Source organism: Eretmochelys imbricata, chromosome 21 (assembly GCF_965152235.1).
Source record: "Eretmochelys imbricata isolate rEreImb1 chromosome 21, rEreImb1.hap1, whole genome shotgun sequence".
NCBI classification, from domain to species: domain Eukaryota; kingdom Metazoa; phylum Chordata; order Testudines; family Cheloniidae; genus Eretmochelys; species Eretmochelys imbricata.
In genome coordinates this window covers 8,387,278-8,403,140 of record NC_135592.1, presented here as the reverse complement: position 1 = coordinate 8,403,140, position 15,863 = coordinate 8,387,278, and the positions used below count along the sequence as shown (strand labels likewise).

The 15,863-nt window shown below is 51.9% G+C and overlaps 1 protein-coding gene across 4 annotated transcripts in view; it reads left to right on the top strand.

The window, feature by feature from the left end:
* The first annotated feature begins 4,010 nt into the window (after nt 1-4,010).
* ATP2B4 (ATPase plasma membrane Ca2+ transporting 4) overlaps nt 4,011-15,863 on the top strand; it is a 99,580-nt gene continuing 87,727 nt past the window's right edge. For 3 of the 4 annotated variants that reach the window (XM_077839312.1, XM_077839310.1, XM_077839311.1), the window contains exon 1: nt 4,014-4,510. The gene's annotated coding sequence lies outside the window, so the exon portion shown is untranslated. Of the gene's footprint in view, nt 4,511-15,863 lie in introns of all 4 variants that reach the window. The other variant, XM_077839314.1, reaches the window with a different exon arrangement.

Genomic DNA, 15,863 nt, shown 5'->3' with positions numbered 1-15,863 from the left:
TTGGGGAAGTTCTGTGGGCTGATATACAGGAGGTAAGACTAGATGATCACAATGGTTGCTTCTGGCCTTGGAATTGATGAACGCTCACATGAAGCGATCAGGTGTGTAAGTGTTTGCAGGATCTGTCGTTTAGATGGTAAGCTATAGTAAGCAGAGACTGTTCTCTTGCTATGTGTGCTTTTAGTGGTTAGCACAAGAGGGCCCTGATCTTGGCGGGAGCTCCTAGGTGCTATGGTAATCCAAATAATTAATAATAATAAAATTGAAATACAAAGAGAGATATGCAAACGTACTTTCAAGTTCTCTGTTGAGCACATCGTAACCTTTTCTTTTAAAAACATACACCCACAACTGCGAGCTGAAGTGATGTGTGAAGTGAAGTGATTTATCTGTGAAACACCTACATGGGGAGAGAAGCCATGCAATGGGCTTACGGTTGCTGGAGCAAGGTAAATAGTGAGTCATAATGCACTGGAATAGTAATACAAATCACAAGGAACAGAGGGGAGAGAGCCAGGAAGGATGGTCCGTTGGTTAAGGTGCTAGCCTGAGACCTGGGTTCAACGCCCTCCTCTGCCACTGATTTCTGCATGACCTTGGGCATGTCACTCTGTCTTTCTGTGCATCAGTTAATAATAGCACTGCCCTGCCTCACAGAGGTGTTGTGAGGATAAATAGAGATAGTGGACATGCTCAGATACTATAGCTAGGTAGATATATGGTGGGAGGAGACCAGAAAGTCATTGACTATTTAGAGGATGGGAGCAGCCAGTTTAGCCCCAATCCCACAACTGACTATACAATCTGTCTTTGCTGGATCTGGGCTGTGAGAGAGGAAGAGTTTCATGACTCCCAATAAGTCAATGAAAAAGTAGATCCAATGCTAGATTCAAACATTTCTAACCATGCACCTTTAATTAGAGAAGCCATGGGTATGTGGAGACTTTCCCTATATAAAAGGACCATATATGAGGTAGACTTAAAGCTCTGCATTTAGGCCCTGATCCTGTAAACAATTCTGCTTGTGAGTAATCTTACCCATGCATGACAGTAACGTACTGCAGCTACTTATATCTGTAAAGTTACCCACATAACTTATACCCACCAGCATAAATATTTGCAGGATCAAGGACTTATGTTCTGTAATACAAAGTGTTATAAAACCTAAGGGCTTGTATACACATGGAGGTTGCACTGGCTGAACTTTCATTGGTTTACAGGAACAGGTTAAATCAAACCAGGTTTAAACCAGTTTGAGTGTCCACACACAATAGTTGCACCAATTTAACTAAATAAGAACATAAGAATGCCTGGTCCATCTAGCCCAGTATCCTGGTTTCTGACTGTGGCCAGTGCCAGATGCTTCAGAGGGAATGAACAGAACAGGACAATTATTGAGCAATCTATCCCCTGGTTATCCAGTCCCAGCATATAGCAATGAGAGCTTTAGGGACATGGGGTTGCATCCCCTGACCATCTTGGACAACAGTCCTATCCTCCAGGAACTTAACTAATTCCTTTTTGAACCCAGGTTTCAGAGTAACAGCCGTGTTAGTCTGTATTCGCAAAAAGAAAAGGAGTACTTGTGGCACCTTAGAGACTAACCAATTTATTTGAGCATGAGCTTTCGTGAGCTACAGCTCACTTCATGAAGTTAGTCTCTAAGGTGCCACAAGTACTCCTTTTCTTTTTTTGAACCCAGTTATACTTTTGGCCTTCACATCCCCTGGCAACAAGTTGCACAGGTTTTGCAAAGAAGTACTTCCTTATGTTTGTGATGGGGTATCTGCCCCACACTGGCAGAGAAGTGGTTAAAAGCAGCCTAGGGAGGCTGTGCAGGGAGCAGCCAATCAGGGCCCAGCAGGCCCATATAAAAAGAGCTGCAGGGGCAGGTGCTTAGTTGTTGCAGGGAGTCCAAGGGAGAGGACAGGGTTCCTAGATGGCTGTAGTAGGGTAGTACGTCAGCTAGGGCAGCTGCTAGTGGGGACTGTGGGAGCTAGAGAGACCTGCTGGAATGTGCAGGCTTGAGGCCCTGAGAAGAGGGCAAAGAAGGTGCTGGGGCTGCAGAGAAGTGGCCCATGAAATTGAATCAGCAGTGGTGAGAACTTAAGGAGAGGTAGCAGGAAGCTGCCAGCTATAGGATCTGTGCAACAGTAGTGGGTGGGTCTGGTGCCCCTCTGGGGAAGTGGCTGGACTACTGAGATGCTAAACCTCCCTTGGAAGGTGGCAGTACAGAATGTGACATGGCTGGGGGGCTGCATCACAAAGAGGATGCCATTGCCTTGGAGTGATGTGGGTCCAGGAGCAGATATGACAGTGGGTGAAGTACCTTTGGGAGAGGGCACACTGACCTGTGGAGCTAATCCCCAAGATTGCCAGCAGGAGGAGCCTGTGTGGTGAGTGAAGCCCCACCATACCTTCCAGTGTTTTTAATCTCTCCTCCTATGGAAGCTGTTCCATACCCCTAATAGCTTTTGTTGTTGTCCTCTGTACCTTTTCTAATTATCCTTTCTGAGATGGGACAACTAGAATTGCATACAGTAGTCAAGATATGGGCATACCATGGATTTATAGAGCAGCATTATATTTTATGTCTTATTGATCCCTTTCCTAATGGTTCCTAACACTCTGGTTACTTTTTTGACTGCTGCTGCACATTTAGTGGATGTTTTCAGAGAACAATCCTGGGCGACTCCAATGTCTGTCTTGAGTGGTAATCACTGATTTAGAACCTATCATTTTGTATGTTTAGTTGGAATTGTTTTCCAGTGTACACTATTTTGCTCTTACCAACATTACATTTAATCTGTTTTGTCACTCTTTTGTAAGATCCCTTTAGAAGTCTTGAATAATTTTGTATCCTCTCCAAACTTTGCTACCTTATTGTATGCCCCCTTTTCCAGATTAATTATGAAAGTGGAACAACACTGGTCCTGGTACAGATCCTTGGGGGGATCCTGCTATTTACCCCCTCTCCACTGACTATTTATTCCTATTGTTTCTTATCTTTTAACTAATTACTTCTCTATGAGGAGCTTTCCTCTTATCCCATGACTGCTTAATTAGCTTAAGTACTATTGGTGTGGAATCTTGTTAAAGACTTTCTGAAAGTCCAAGTGCACTGTATCCACCGGATCATACTTGTCCACATGCTGCTTGATACTCTCAAAGAATGGTAATAGATTGGTGAGGCATAACTTCCCTTTACAAAAGCCATGTTGACTCTTCCCCCAACATATTGTGTTCATCTGTCTGATTCTGTTCTGGACTATAGTTTCAACCAATTTGCCTAGTACTGAAGTTAGACTTTCCAGCCTGTAACTTCCAGGATTGCCTCTGGAGCCTTGGCATTACATCAGCTATTCTCTGGTATGAATTTATTATTTTGTGTGGAGCAGGCTTAAGATCAACAGAATCAGCTCCATAATTAGTTCTTGCTTTACAAGAAAGCAGGAGGATTTGGTATACGAATTTTGGACTGACTTGTCTCCTCCTGCTTGCAACTCAAATTTTTGGCCAGGGCATGAAATCTCAAGTGTGAAACTGACTAGAAAAAAGTGAAACTGATCAGCCTACTTCTCACTGTCCAACCTGAGTGAAAACCACACAAGCCAAAGCATCACCAGTAATGAAAACTCTGCGCGCACCCCATCTCATATCTTGCGATGACTTCTACACAGGCAAAGCTCTCCTGCACTAATGTCACGGCAGGATCGGGACCCCAGATTCTTAATGTCTTCCGGTGATCTCCCCACCGCTTTCATGCTCAGAAGCCCACCTGGATCTATGGAAGGGGGGCGGGGGGAACTCTCGGAGAAGAGAGAGCTGCCTTTTGCCACTTCCCCCTTAAAAAAAGCAAAGCCGAGAGCCAGCAGCAGCGGGGCTGGGACTCTTGCATGTGAAGCCACCTTAAGAGACTTCCTCCTCCTCCTCTCTGGGATGGGGTGAGGCTGGCTGGGCTAGGCAGTGGCGTTGCCATGACAAGCGTTTTCTTAAGCTAGCGCCGCTCGTGTAGGACTCGCTCCATTTGCAAAGGGCTGGCTCTGAAAACGGGGAGAAGGGAGGGAGAAGAGGCAAAAACAAACCCAAGCCCCCCCATCTGCTGATCAGCTTCAGTGCAGAGATCGGTGGGGGGTGGTTGGTTTTCCTTGCAGACCTGCAGCGTGAAAGGACAGTGGTCTCTCTCCACCCTCCAAACTTCGGGAAGAGCAAAATCCAGCGAAGTGGAGGGGGGTGGAAAAGGAGGGGCAGGGGGGTGGAAAAGCGAATCCAGGCGCTTGGGATTTTTTAACCCCTTCCCGTCCATGGAAATCCAGGGGGGTTTCCCTGCCAGCGGAAGACGGGATTACTGGAGGCGGAGGGAAAGCAGCCGCAGTCTATGAATTGATTCCGCCGTGCGAAAGCCATTGATCGCATGGCGCTTCCCCCGCCCGCAGCCTGAAGCGCCGGAGCAGCTGGGCGGGTTGTAACCTCGGGCTGGAGGAACCTCGCCTGCCGAGCCAGGAGCGCGGTAAGTGGTTTGTCCTGTTGGGCTGGTGGCCTTTCGCCTCCCGCTTCCCCCGTGCATGGAGCTGCTGCTCCACGCGGGCTCAGGGGCTGGGATTTCTCCCGGGGGGGGGCTGCCTGGCTTCCTCTCTGGCCGAGGAACAGGCACCGAATGGAAACCTGTTGCAAACCTGTTTTCCGTGCCTGTCTCTCTCCCTACTCCGGTGCTACTTGTCCGCAGAGCGAAAGGAGGCAGAAGAGAGGAGATCACCCGCGGGGGGGGGGGGGGGAGACACAGGGAGGTGGTGAGGGCTGGAAACAGAGGGGGGCTGGAAAGCAGAGGGGTGGGGGTGTGCCCCTCTCTCTCTCTCAAATCGCTGGTTGCAGCAACACGAACAAGCTCTTTGGGGGGGGGGGTATTTTCTTGCTCCACGGAAATCCAAGCCGGTGACTCGCCCTGGCCATGCTGGCAAAAAAACAGCCCCTGGGAGCCCTTGGGAGTTTGCAAGCTATAATTAGCTGTGGAAAATTCAGGGAGTTCCCTTAAGTGGAGCTGGGTCAAAAACCGAGAGAAATGCACTGTTGTCTGGGGGGGGGGGGTGTTTCCTAGGAGAAAATACCCGTGGGGGGGCGGCGGGGAAGGAATATTTGTAAAATGGAAATAAGTTGGGTGCTTGTATGTGTTTAATCAGGCGAGGAGCGTGACCGTGCTGCTTACTGGCTGGGTTGGCTGACTTTGATCAGAGGCAGGGTTGCTGGAACAATTTGTATACTGTGTGTGTGGGGGGTGGCCCCGAGAGCCATTGAACCAAACTCTAAACCCTGGATATGATGGAAACCGCAAACCACTTCAAGCCAGGGGGTGTGGTAGCACCTAGGATCAGGGGAACTTGCATTTTTTGGGGTGGGGGGAAGCAGAAGCCTATTCCTCACCCTTGTCTTCTAGGCTTATTGTTTCTTGTCCCAATTTTCTCTCCCTCTCCTCTGGTCCTGATGGCTTGGTTTTTTTGGCAGGTTGGGTGGGTGTGGGGGGGGACTTTTTCCCCTGGCTCCCTGGACTCAGATTTGATCGTCTGATGCAGCAGTGTTTTCTTGTGCATTTTTCCACCCTCAGTGTTTCTCTACCTTTCCCTCCTTCCACCTGGCAGGGAGGCGGGTAGTGGTGCTGAATTCCTCTGCGAAGGAATCCATGCCAGTGTGGAAGATTTCTCAAAGGAGAACTGGGTAGTGGAAGAGTGGTGCCCACTATCAATCCTGGCACCAGTTGTTTCACTGTCTAAGCAATCGGTTATTCCAGTGTGTAATTCTGTGTACCTGCATGTGGGTGCCTGTCTGGCTGTAGCAGACTGCAAGTTCTCTGGGGCAGGGACTGTCTCTGGCTGTGGGCACTGGAAGTCTGAGCCTGGCTGGGGTCTCTGGGCACTATGGTCATATAAATAAGGGGTGGGGGTGTGTGTGTTCAGCATGCTAGGCTCTAATACAGTGACCTGCTGCTTTATTGCTCCGGCGCACAATGCCGGGTCCGTCACCCCTACCTTTGAGCCTGGCTTCATTTGAAAAGGGGAAGCTCATTTCTCCAGTCCTGCCTCTCCTAACCCCCACCCACTGGGAGGGCTGCCAGGTCTGCAGATGCAGAGGGTTGGGGGAAAGGCCAACTAATTGGGTGGGGCGCAGGGGGATGGGGTCAAACATTTTGCTCCCCTAAGGGACCCACCAGTGTCTAGTCTATAGGGGGATTTGCCACGGGAGCAACAGGACACAGTGGTCTGGCTGGGATGCTGGGCTAGGAACATGTGCTCCCAGGGCGCTCTGGCTGCTAGGGAGGGTGTCAGCAGGTTCTGCCACTGCAGAGTTCATTCATCAGGGAGATGGCTGGGGGCACTGTGTGTGGGGGTGGGGGGGCTGCTTTCCCTCCCTGCTCACACACGATCCCTGCATGGCGCAGCCTGGCCTGCTGTGGTGCAGCGGGTGGGGTGGGGGATGCTTTTAAGGAACAAACAGGTCAGGGGAGGGGGGCTCAGCCAGGAGCATGTTGCCCCACCTCTTTGCAAGAGAGGGGGTGCAATGAACAACAGGCATGAGGAGGCCAGGATGGAATGGGTGGAGGGAGAGGCTGCTGCCTTCAGCCCCCCAAAGCCAAGGAAGAATTGCATACTGTGGGGCACAGAGGAGGGGATAATGGGCCAGGTCAGACCACCTAACTGGCCCAGCCTGATTTCCAACAGGTGCCAAGATCTGGCTTAGCTCTCCCTTCAGAGGGTTGGGGTGCTGTTTCTTTGCTCCTCTCGGATCTCCAGTGGGGGGCTGTGGGCAGGGTTCCATCCCAGGGGGACACCAGCAATCACTAAGAGGTGGGAGTGTGGGGCCCATGCTGGTAGCAGAGCTAAATTATTCCAGTGGGGGTGAGATACAGACAGATGTGGCTTCAAGGGGCGCACCCCTCCTTTATTCCACTCAATGGAGAGGATCCCACCCTTGCAGCAGGGCACTCCAGGATCCCTGGGCTGGCTGGGTTCAAGCCCTGCGGTCTGACCCCACTGATCCATTGTGCTGGAGTGGGTGGATACCTACAGCAGATGGGCATGGAATTGAAGGAGCCTCCCCCTGGCCTGCACCCACAGGCAATCCTGATTGACTTCCCACCAGCCTCGTGGCAGGTGGCTAGGAAGAAAACTCTAGCGGGGGAGACTCCTATCTGTTACTACACCTCTCCTTGGGAGAGCTGCAGTCGTAAACTTCTCTGGCGGCTGCTGCTTGGTGTCTGGGTGGGTCTCCCTGACCTCGTTAGCCTGCTCTCGGGGTTACAGGGAGCATCACCCTCTGGATTCCCCCATGTCCCCTTGTTGCTCAGGAGGGGTCACCCATATGTCTTGTCTGGTGTGCTGGGGTGGCCGGCTGTATGCAGCTGCAGGATAGGATAAGTGCATTAGACTGGCATGGGATGGGCAGTGTGCATCTTTCCCCTCTGGAGTGCTAGGCCTGAGGAATCCGGCTTCAGGCGCCAGTGAGAAGAGGTTCTCACAATCTGGGCTGGGTGACGTTGACCCATGTGGAATAGAACCATCGGCGCTGTTGCTGGTCTCTGCTGGGGAAGGGTCAAAATAGCTGTGGGGTGCAGGCTGCAGGTTGGGATTGAGGCGCAGTGTCTGGCAGGGCTGTGTGGGAGTCCAGGACTGAAAGAGTGGGGGGAGTGCAGCATCAGGTGTGCTGCAGGGCAGCAAGCACTGAGGTGCCCTGGTAGGGCTGCGTGAGCACTCGGCTCCGGAACAGGCAGGGATGTCAAGTGTATTGGGAGAACGAAGCTGGAGCAGCACAGGGTAGAAATGCAGGCGGATGGGTGGATGAGCCAGTCCTGGACTAGCAGGATGTTTCCGGGTGGGATTGTGGTGCTTTGGCAGCGCTTTATGGGGGCAGTTTGCGCCGCGCCATGCCTGGCGATATCGTTCCCTCCCTCCTGTCTATTCCCATCCATCAGATCAAATCAAAATAAAAAATAAGCAAATAAAGCAGAAGGAGAAGCTGGATTGCAGCCCACACGGCCGGCAGACAAATGACTGGGAATAAGTGCTCTTCCGGCTCTTATCTCTCTCCCCTCTCTGCCCCCAGCACCCTTTTTGCTGCTTGGTTCTGTGCTCTGTAGCTTTGGAGCATTCTTCTGTCACATTGAGCATCTGGTTTGAATCTGCATGCTTTGTGGAGTGATGCTCCTTGTTACACAGCTGGGAGGAATGTGCAGTCGGAGGGAGGGCCCCCCTGTGCTCAGTTCACAGGCTCACTAACCTGCCCCAACCCTCTTTCACTTGAGGGTGATGCTGAGGGTCTCCCTGCAGCTCAAAGGATTAGAGGGAGCTTCTGTGGGGGAGGCTGAAATCTGGGTGGCCCCTTCCTGCTTGGCAGAGACCAATTCAGGCCAGAAATGAAAGTAAAGGGGAAGGGCATGGGAGCTGGTCCAACAGGTTATTGTCCTGGTATCTCTGGGGCCCTGGGTTTGTATGGGGCTTGGATCATAAACAACATAGTTTGGTAAAGTTGATGGGATTTTTGTCTGCAATGCAACACACCACATTAGAGTACACCATGATGGTCAAGAGTCTGACGGAGGCATCCTTGTGGGTGAGTGGGGCTACAGGCTGGCAGTGAGGTGGATCACCAGAGCTTGGGACTGGAATAGTAGGGAGCTCTCAGTCAGGATTGAGGGGTGTGGGGAGCCTGGGGTTGGAACAGCAGTGGGGGAGGTCTGGGTCAGGCTCGAGATGCATCGACAGAGTATTGGGGGTGGGGAGCCCAGGGCTGGAATGCAAATGGGGTGGAGGGTCAGGGTGGAGGCCCCTCAGCACAGGCAGGAGGACCAGGGCAGGAGTGGGGTGTGGTGGCAGAGGTGTCTGTGTTTGGAGCTAGGCAGAGCACAGGCAGCCTGCAAATCAGTGCCCTCAATCCTTCACTTCTCTGAGCACTGAAATGCGCCGAAATATTGACTAACGAGAGAGGCCGACAGCCCTGCAGCCCTCACAGCCCTTCCGCAGTCGGAAGCAGTGGCACAAAACTCCCTTTCAGGGCCAGCGGCCGGTGGGGTGCTGCCGTGACCTCTGACTTGGCTGCTGGGTGACTCCCCCCAGGGAGTTGCAGGGTAAGATCCAGGAAAGGGATGATTTGGGTGTGGGAGATGGCGGGGGCAGGACTGCATCATCTCTGGGCCTTGGCTTGGGAGGTGTGGGGTGATGGTGAGTTCCTTTCCTGGTCTGCTGCTGGCTTGTTGGAGGCCGTGCGTAGGGAATCCTCCCAGCTCCTGTAGAGAGACCGACAACCCCAGAGCCTTTCCTGGGCCTCTGTTCAAAACTGAGTTCTTCATAGGGCACCTGTCCCAGGGTTTATGGGTGTTGGTTTGTGGCAGGTAGAAGAACCCTCCACTTGGTTTTCCCCCAAGTGAACAGCCCAGCTGTGCCAGTGCTGGCCTGAAAGGTGCCCAGTCTGTGTCTAGTGAGGAGGGGGCTTTTGCTGTCTCTGGACATGCTCTTGGCATGACTGCCCAGAACTGAGCAGGGAAATGCCCTGCCAGACTGCTGCGCTCTGGGTGGAGTGGTGAGAGGCAGCAGACTGACCACTTTGGAGATCAGTCCTCTGCATCCATGGAGCAGTGGCAGGGTGAGTGTCCCCTGGGCTCTGAGCTGGAGGCCCTGCCCCACTCCCCAGGGCAGTTCCACATCCAGTCTGATCCAGGCAGTGATGCCCCTGCTGAGGCTGCAGTGTGATGTGGGCACCAGTCTGGCTACATCTGCACTAATACCCCTGCTGGGAGCACTCCTGGGGGAAGGTGTGGGGATTGGAGGAGGGCTTTGACGGCAGCAGGAAGGGACGAGGGTTACTTGGTGATGCCAAGAGCCAGACAGACCTTCCCTTCCCATTCCAGACTGAACGTGGGTCCTTCCAAGTGGGAATTCCCTGCCCTCTATTAGCCTGTAAATCCATGGGTCTTGCTGCAGATCTGCCTGTTGTCAGCATGCCCAGGGACTTGTCTGTCCCAGGCAATCCAAAGGTCCCACCAGGGCTGCTATTGTAGCAGCATTGGGAGTCCAAGTGCAGACAGTTCGCGGGCACCCATTGGGTCCTCGAGACCCACATCAAGCGGGTGACTGAAGCTCCAGGGCCTGTTCTACGCTAGCCCTCCTGCTGACAAAGGCAGCGGGAGATTTGAGTGGAGGAAGGACTCCTGTAGCTGCAGCAGAGGCGAGCGAAGCCAGTGTGCAGGAGAAGGCAGGGAGGGGCTGCGCTATTGTCCTCTCGCTAGGAAGAAGCTGGGTGGCACATCTGCTGTGACTAGAGCTCGCTCCTACTCTTCCTCCCCAGGAGTGCAGTTCCCAGAGGCCCTAGGCTGCCTGCACTAGATGAGCCTTCTCCATGTTTTGTGTTGGCCTAGCCCCATGCACAGGAGCAACTGCAGGCATCCTCAAGGCTCTGGTCTAGAGTGACCAGATAGCAAATGCAAAAAATCTGGATAGGGTGGGGAGTAATAGGCACCTATATAAGAGCCCCAAATATCAGGACTGTCACCCTACTCTGTGCCTACCTTGTCCTCCCACCCACCTCTACCTGTTTGGGATAGCTTGACCCAGGGGGGCAGGGGCTGTTGTCTGTCCCTTGTCTATAAAACACCTAGCCCCTTGGGGGCCTGATTCCAAAAGTGGTACTCTTGTAGTGTGACTAACTCTGCCATCCAAGCCATGTGGGAGCAGCTGGCCAATGCACCCACAGCTGCTACCATACTGTGTACTCACGTGGCCCCACCTGTGATGGCAGCAATGTGGTGGTGACAGTAATGGGGAAATGTAGCCTGGACTAGGCCTGTTTGGTTTCTCTAGTGTCTGCTTTTTCCTCCTCCTCCCCCTGCTCACCTCGCATCTGAATGAACGGAGGGAAGGGGGTGCTGTACATCTCTCTGGGGACCTGGGATGGGGACATCTTTGGAGAGGACGTATGGGCTGGCTGCATCTAATCCTGCTGCCTCCTAGGTAGGGCCTTGCTGCACTCAGCAATATCCTCAACTTGGCCATCAGGGTAGCAGCACTGGTCTTGTGGGGGGCCCAAAGCACTGACCAAGATGTGCAGGGGTTTGCACTGATTGGACTAGTCAGAAATTCTTACTCAAGACCCCCTGAACGCCATCTGCACTAAGGGTCAGTACTGTTGCATGGACACCGGTTATTGGCTCAGGTCTATCCTTGAGCATAGACAAGACCTGTATCTGCTTAAGTAGGAGGCAGGTTTGGGGGAGCAAAGCTTCTTTGACCCCATTTTCCTTCTGCTCCACTGGGCTCCATAAGGCTGTTTCTCTTTGGGCCTGTCAACTGCAAAATAAGATTTGTACTGGGGCCTCCCAGACACCATGAGGTTTCTGGTTAACCTTGCCAATGTGAGCCTAACAGTGTTTCTCATCCATGCTCCAGCCCCAGGCTCTCCATAGCTGGGATGCTATTAGGGGAGATGATTACATCCCATTTATTGAGCTGGATCTTGACAGCACTGGGGAGCTTCTGTTTTGTAACAGCATCCCCTAGCAGGCTTGCCCGGTGATGGCCTTCCACTCCCTGTTGCTCCATTTTGTGTGATTTCCTGTGCACCCATCTGTCCTTCCTCCATGTTTTCTCTTCCTTCTATTCTCATGTCTCTTGTCTCTTGTACACAGCCCTGGGAAGGGCCAACCGAGACTGCAGTATGTCTGGACAAATGCTGCTCCTCCTAGCTGGGGAAGGCTGCCCTCCACTCTTCCATGTACCTACATAGCTCTAGGAATGTTAGCTGCTGAGGGTAGGCTCAGATAAAGGAAGCTGGGGCTAAATCTCCTTGCAGGTTGCGGAGGAGAACCAATACAGTGGCCCAACTTCACTGTTTCTCCGCCCTGGGTGGATCTAGGGGCTCTGGCTGAACTTGTTACATGCTGCATCAACAAAGCTGTTGAGGTTGTTTTTATGTTCTGGCACAAGAAGGCACGCGAGAGGGAGCAGGGTGGCGAGGAATTGGTACCTGCTTGGTGAGTTCCCCTGCTAAGGATTCTAAGGTAACTCCAAGTAATAGAACAGATTCCCAGGGCCAACCTCCCTGACCGGAAACTGCCATTTAAATACAATGAATGCACCCTCCTTTGGGAATTCCTGGGCTGGGGGAAGAATTTCCTTCCCCATAGACCTTGCTCCAGCCTGATGATTATAATACAGGAGTGCCTTGAGGCTCAATGGAGATTGCACAGCACCCAGTGCAATGGGCCCCAAACACATAAGCAAGATTAGTTTCTGGCCCAATGAAGATACGGTAGGTCGGGCTTCAATATGGGCTAGCTGCCTGAGTAATTGGCTTGTCCAGGATCCTGGACTGGCTTGGGCAGCCTACTCTGCTGCAGCTTTACTGCTCTTGTGCTACTAGATCAAAGCCGCTCGGGTAGGTCTACACCTGCTGCCGTCACACTTCCAACTGCAGTGTAGACATGCCCAAGGTGGCTCAGGGAATCTGCCAGAGCTGGGAACTGAACCCAGTTCACTTCAGTCCCAGTCCAGTGCCTTGGGCACAAAACAGCCTTGCTCACCTCTTTTCTCTCCTTGCCGTTCGTGCTCCTGTACTTCCTAGCAGGGTTTGCCACTGATGTTGTTGGTACCATACCTGAAGTGCTGAGATGCTCCTTCACAGAAGCTGTCCTTAATAGACCTAATGGATGATCTGTCCCCTTGGAGGAGGTGGTGGTGTCTGATAGTTACACAGCATGTCATTCTGAAGGTCCTGAATAGAGCTGGTCCAAAAACCAGAACAATTCCTGAAATTTCAAAGCTGCTTCAATTTGCAGGGCTCAAAGGGAACCATTCCCATGCCCAGATTTTCTTTAAATGTCTTTTTTAATCCAGTTTAGTTTCAATGCTTTCTAGATTGTGCATGGGAGGAGCTGGGGATGGCATGAGAAAGAAAGGGTGTAGACTGCACATGGTGGGGAAGAGGGGGTGCAGATTTCATATGTTGGGAGCCAGGGGGAATAGGAGGTTCAAAGTGCACATGCTAGGGACCTGTGGGATGGGAGAAAGGGGTTCAGATGGCAGCTGGGGAGGGCAGGAATGTAGGGGATGGGAAAGAGGGGTACTTAGGCCAAGGATGGGGAGATCACTGAGTGGGTAACACTGTCTCCCAGCAGGAATGGGGCTGTCCTGTTGTGCTGGAGGTGGAGGGGGTCAATCAGAGAACATCTGAAGATGGCATATGGTGGTCCCAGGATGCTCTTAGCCTGCCCAAAGTCTGTAGTTCACCAAACACCCTTGGCCAGTCGCAGGCTATCTGCAGCAGCCTCTGGTGTTTACCCAGGTGGGGTGCTTGGATCAGGATGCAGCGTCCCAGTTGCAGGTCCTGTCTCAGTGTTCTCCCTGCGTTCCAACTGGCTGCAGCAGCTCTGTTCCCTGGCATCCCCTGCCAGGGCTTTCTGAGGCTGAACTCCTAAAACATCTGACATTGATGCTGTTTTAATTAGTTGCTTTTGGCTTTAATGTGTGGGGATAACCATTTCCATAGACTTATAAACCTGCCCCTCTATTTGTTTTTCTTTAATCAAGGCTTTTTTGCAGTGGGCAAAGGCTTGATGCACAATACATCAGCCGTTTGCTCTGTGTTGTATGACACTCACCCCTGGACAATGGCAGATTAAATACTGATGGTGATAATACTTTGCCTTCTGCAGCACCCTCTGTCTGAGAATTGCATGTCTCTTCATAGGCAAGAATGAGTTAAGCCTCAGCCTTGTGCATAGGGAGTCAGTGCTCTGTTATACAAATGGGGAAACTGAGGGACAGAGCAGGGAAGTGACTTGCCCAGAGTCTCGCAGCAGGTCAGTGGCAGAGCTGGGAAGAGAACCCAGGTCTCAGTACATCCTAATACCATCCTCCTGGCCAATTCTTCAGTCCTGTGCTAAGGAGTGAATGGAAAGGAGGTGTAGCAGTGGTCTTCGATGTGACTTTTCACCCCTGTGCCTCAGTTTCCCCACCTGTAAGATAAGGAGGCTGCTGCTCCACCTCCATGCAGGTGGGATTGGGTTGCAGGGGTGGGCTGATAGTATTTGTAATGGACTTTGCAGATGGAAATGCTAAGGAGTGTTTATTCCATACACTAATGAATGTCAAAACCAATCATCTACCTGCTGATCCCTGGAATCCACTCCTGACCCACCTGTAACTCAAGTGTCCTGCATGTGGATGAGATGCAAGCCTGGGGCCATGATAAGACTGCAGAGGTCAGATCAGGGCTTGCAGGCAATTCTGGCAGCTGCTCTGGGAGCCCTTCACCAGCTGAAGGGGTCCTAGGGCTGAGTGGGGACTCCATTTGGGCCCTTTCTGTCTGTCCTTTGATAGCAGCTGGCTGTGGGGAGTGGGCAGGCCTCCTCGGCCTGTGTGGAGAGCACAACACTGGGACTCTGGACACATGGCTCTTCTGCTGACTTTGGGCGAGTTGCTTCCTCCCTCTCTTTTTCCCTCACACCTTTGCCAGTCTGGTCTGTTTAGACTGTAAGCTATTTGGGGCAGGGATTGTCTCCTGCTATGTATATGCACAGTGCCAAGCACAGTGGGGCCCTGTTCTCTGCATAGGTGCTATTGTAAATCAAATCAAGCGCCTTGTTTCCAGAATGAAAGCAAATCCAGTTACTCCAAGAACAAATCCCAGCTGACATCAGGAGAGGGTGGATGGCTTAGCACCTTCCTGTAATCAAATTACCTTACCATGTGGAAGATCCATTTAGAGAAGTTGAACTCCACCCCAAACTGGAATAATCACTAACTTGGCTACTTTGAGATGCTTTGGAAGCAGTGGGTTATTCCACCTGCACTTAAGCACAGTGCCTGGATAGGCCTGTCTGTACCAAATAGCCCAGGCTTGAAGGCAACTGTGCAGGCATCCTATCAACATCCCCTTCCTACCCCTGAAACTCACTGCTGTGATGGGTGCAAGTGGCTATAAGTTTTGTCCTCCCCATGTTGGTGCGTCAGCTGGGAGCCTGAGCAGGAACAGCTGTCAAAGCTCCTTACCATTTCTGAATTCTTAATTTGGGAGATGATTTCATGTTTCCCTGCGTCTCTTGCTTGGAGCACATGCTCAGAAGCGTGGAGTGTGGGTTGGTTTTTCAGGGAGATTGAGCTACACCTTCCAAGGGGCTATGCTGATTTACACCAGCTGAAATCAAGCTGAGGATTTGGTCCACTGACCCCATTCTGTGCTGATAGGGCAGGGGACCTCTGAGTGGTGAATGTCTATGGCAGGGATGAGTCTGTTCGTTCTTGGCAATCAGGGGATCTTTGGGGTATGTCTACACAGCTGACAGCACTTTAACGGGGCTGTGTAGTCACGGCTCCAGCACTGGGGGAGTTCTCCCAGCTCTAATAATTCCACCTCTGTGAGGGGAATAGCTCCCAGCCCTGGTGCACTGTCTACACGGCTGCTTTACAGCACTGAAATGTGCAGGGCTTGGGGGTGTTTTTTCACACCCCTGAGCAGAGAAAGTTTCAGTGCTGTAAAGTGGCTGTGTAGACAAGGCCTTAGAAATGCAGGGCTGGAAGGGACCTTGAGAGGTCCTCTAGTCCAGCCCCCTGCGCTGAGACAAGACCAAGTAAACCTGGACATCCTGGGCGTGTTTGTCCAGCCTGTTACTAAAACATCAAATGATGGGGATTCTACAACCTCCCTTGGAAGCCTATTCCACAGCTTGACTATCTCTATAGTAAGAATTTTTCATAATATCTAACCTAAATCTCTTGCTGCAGATTAAGCTCATGACTACTTGTCCTACCTTCAGCAGACACAGAACAACTGATCCCTGGGCTCTTTATTACAGCCCTTGAGACTAACTATGCCCAGTTGTCTAA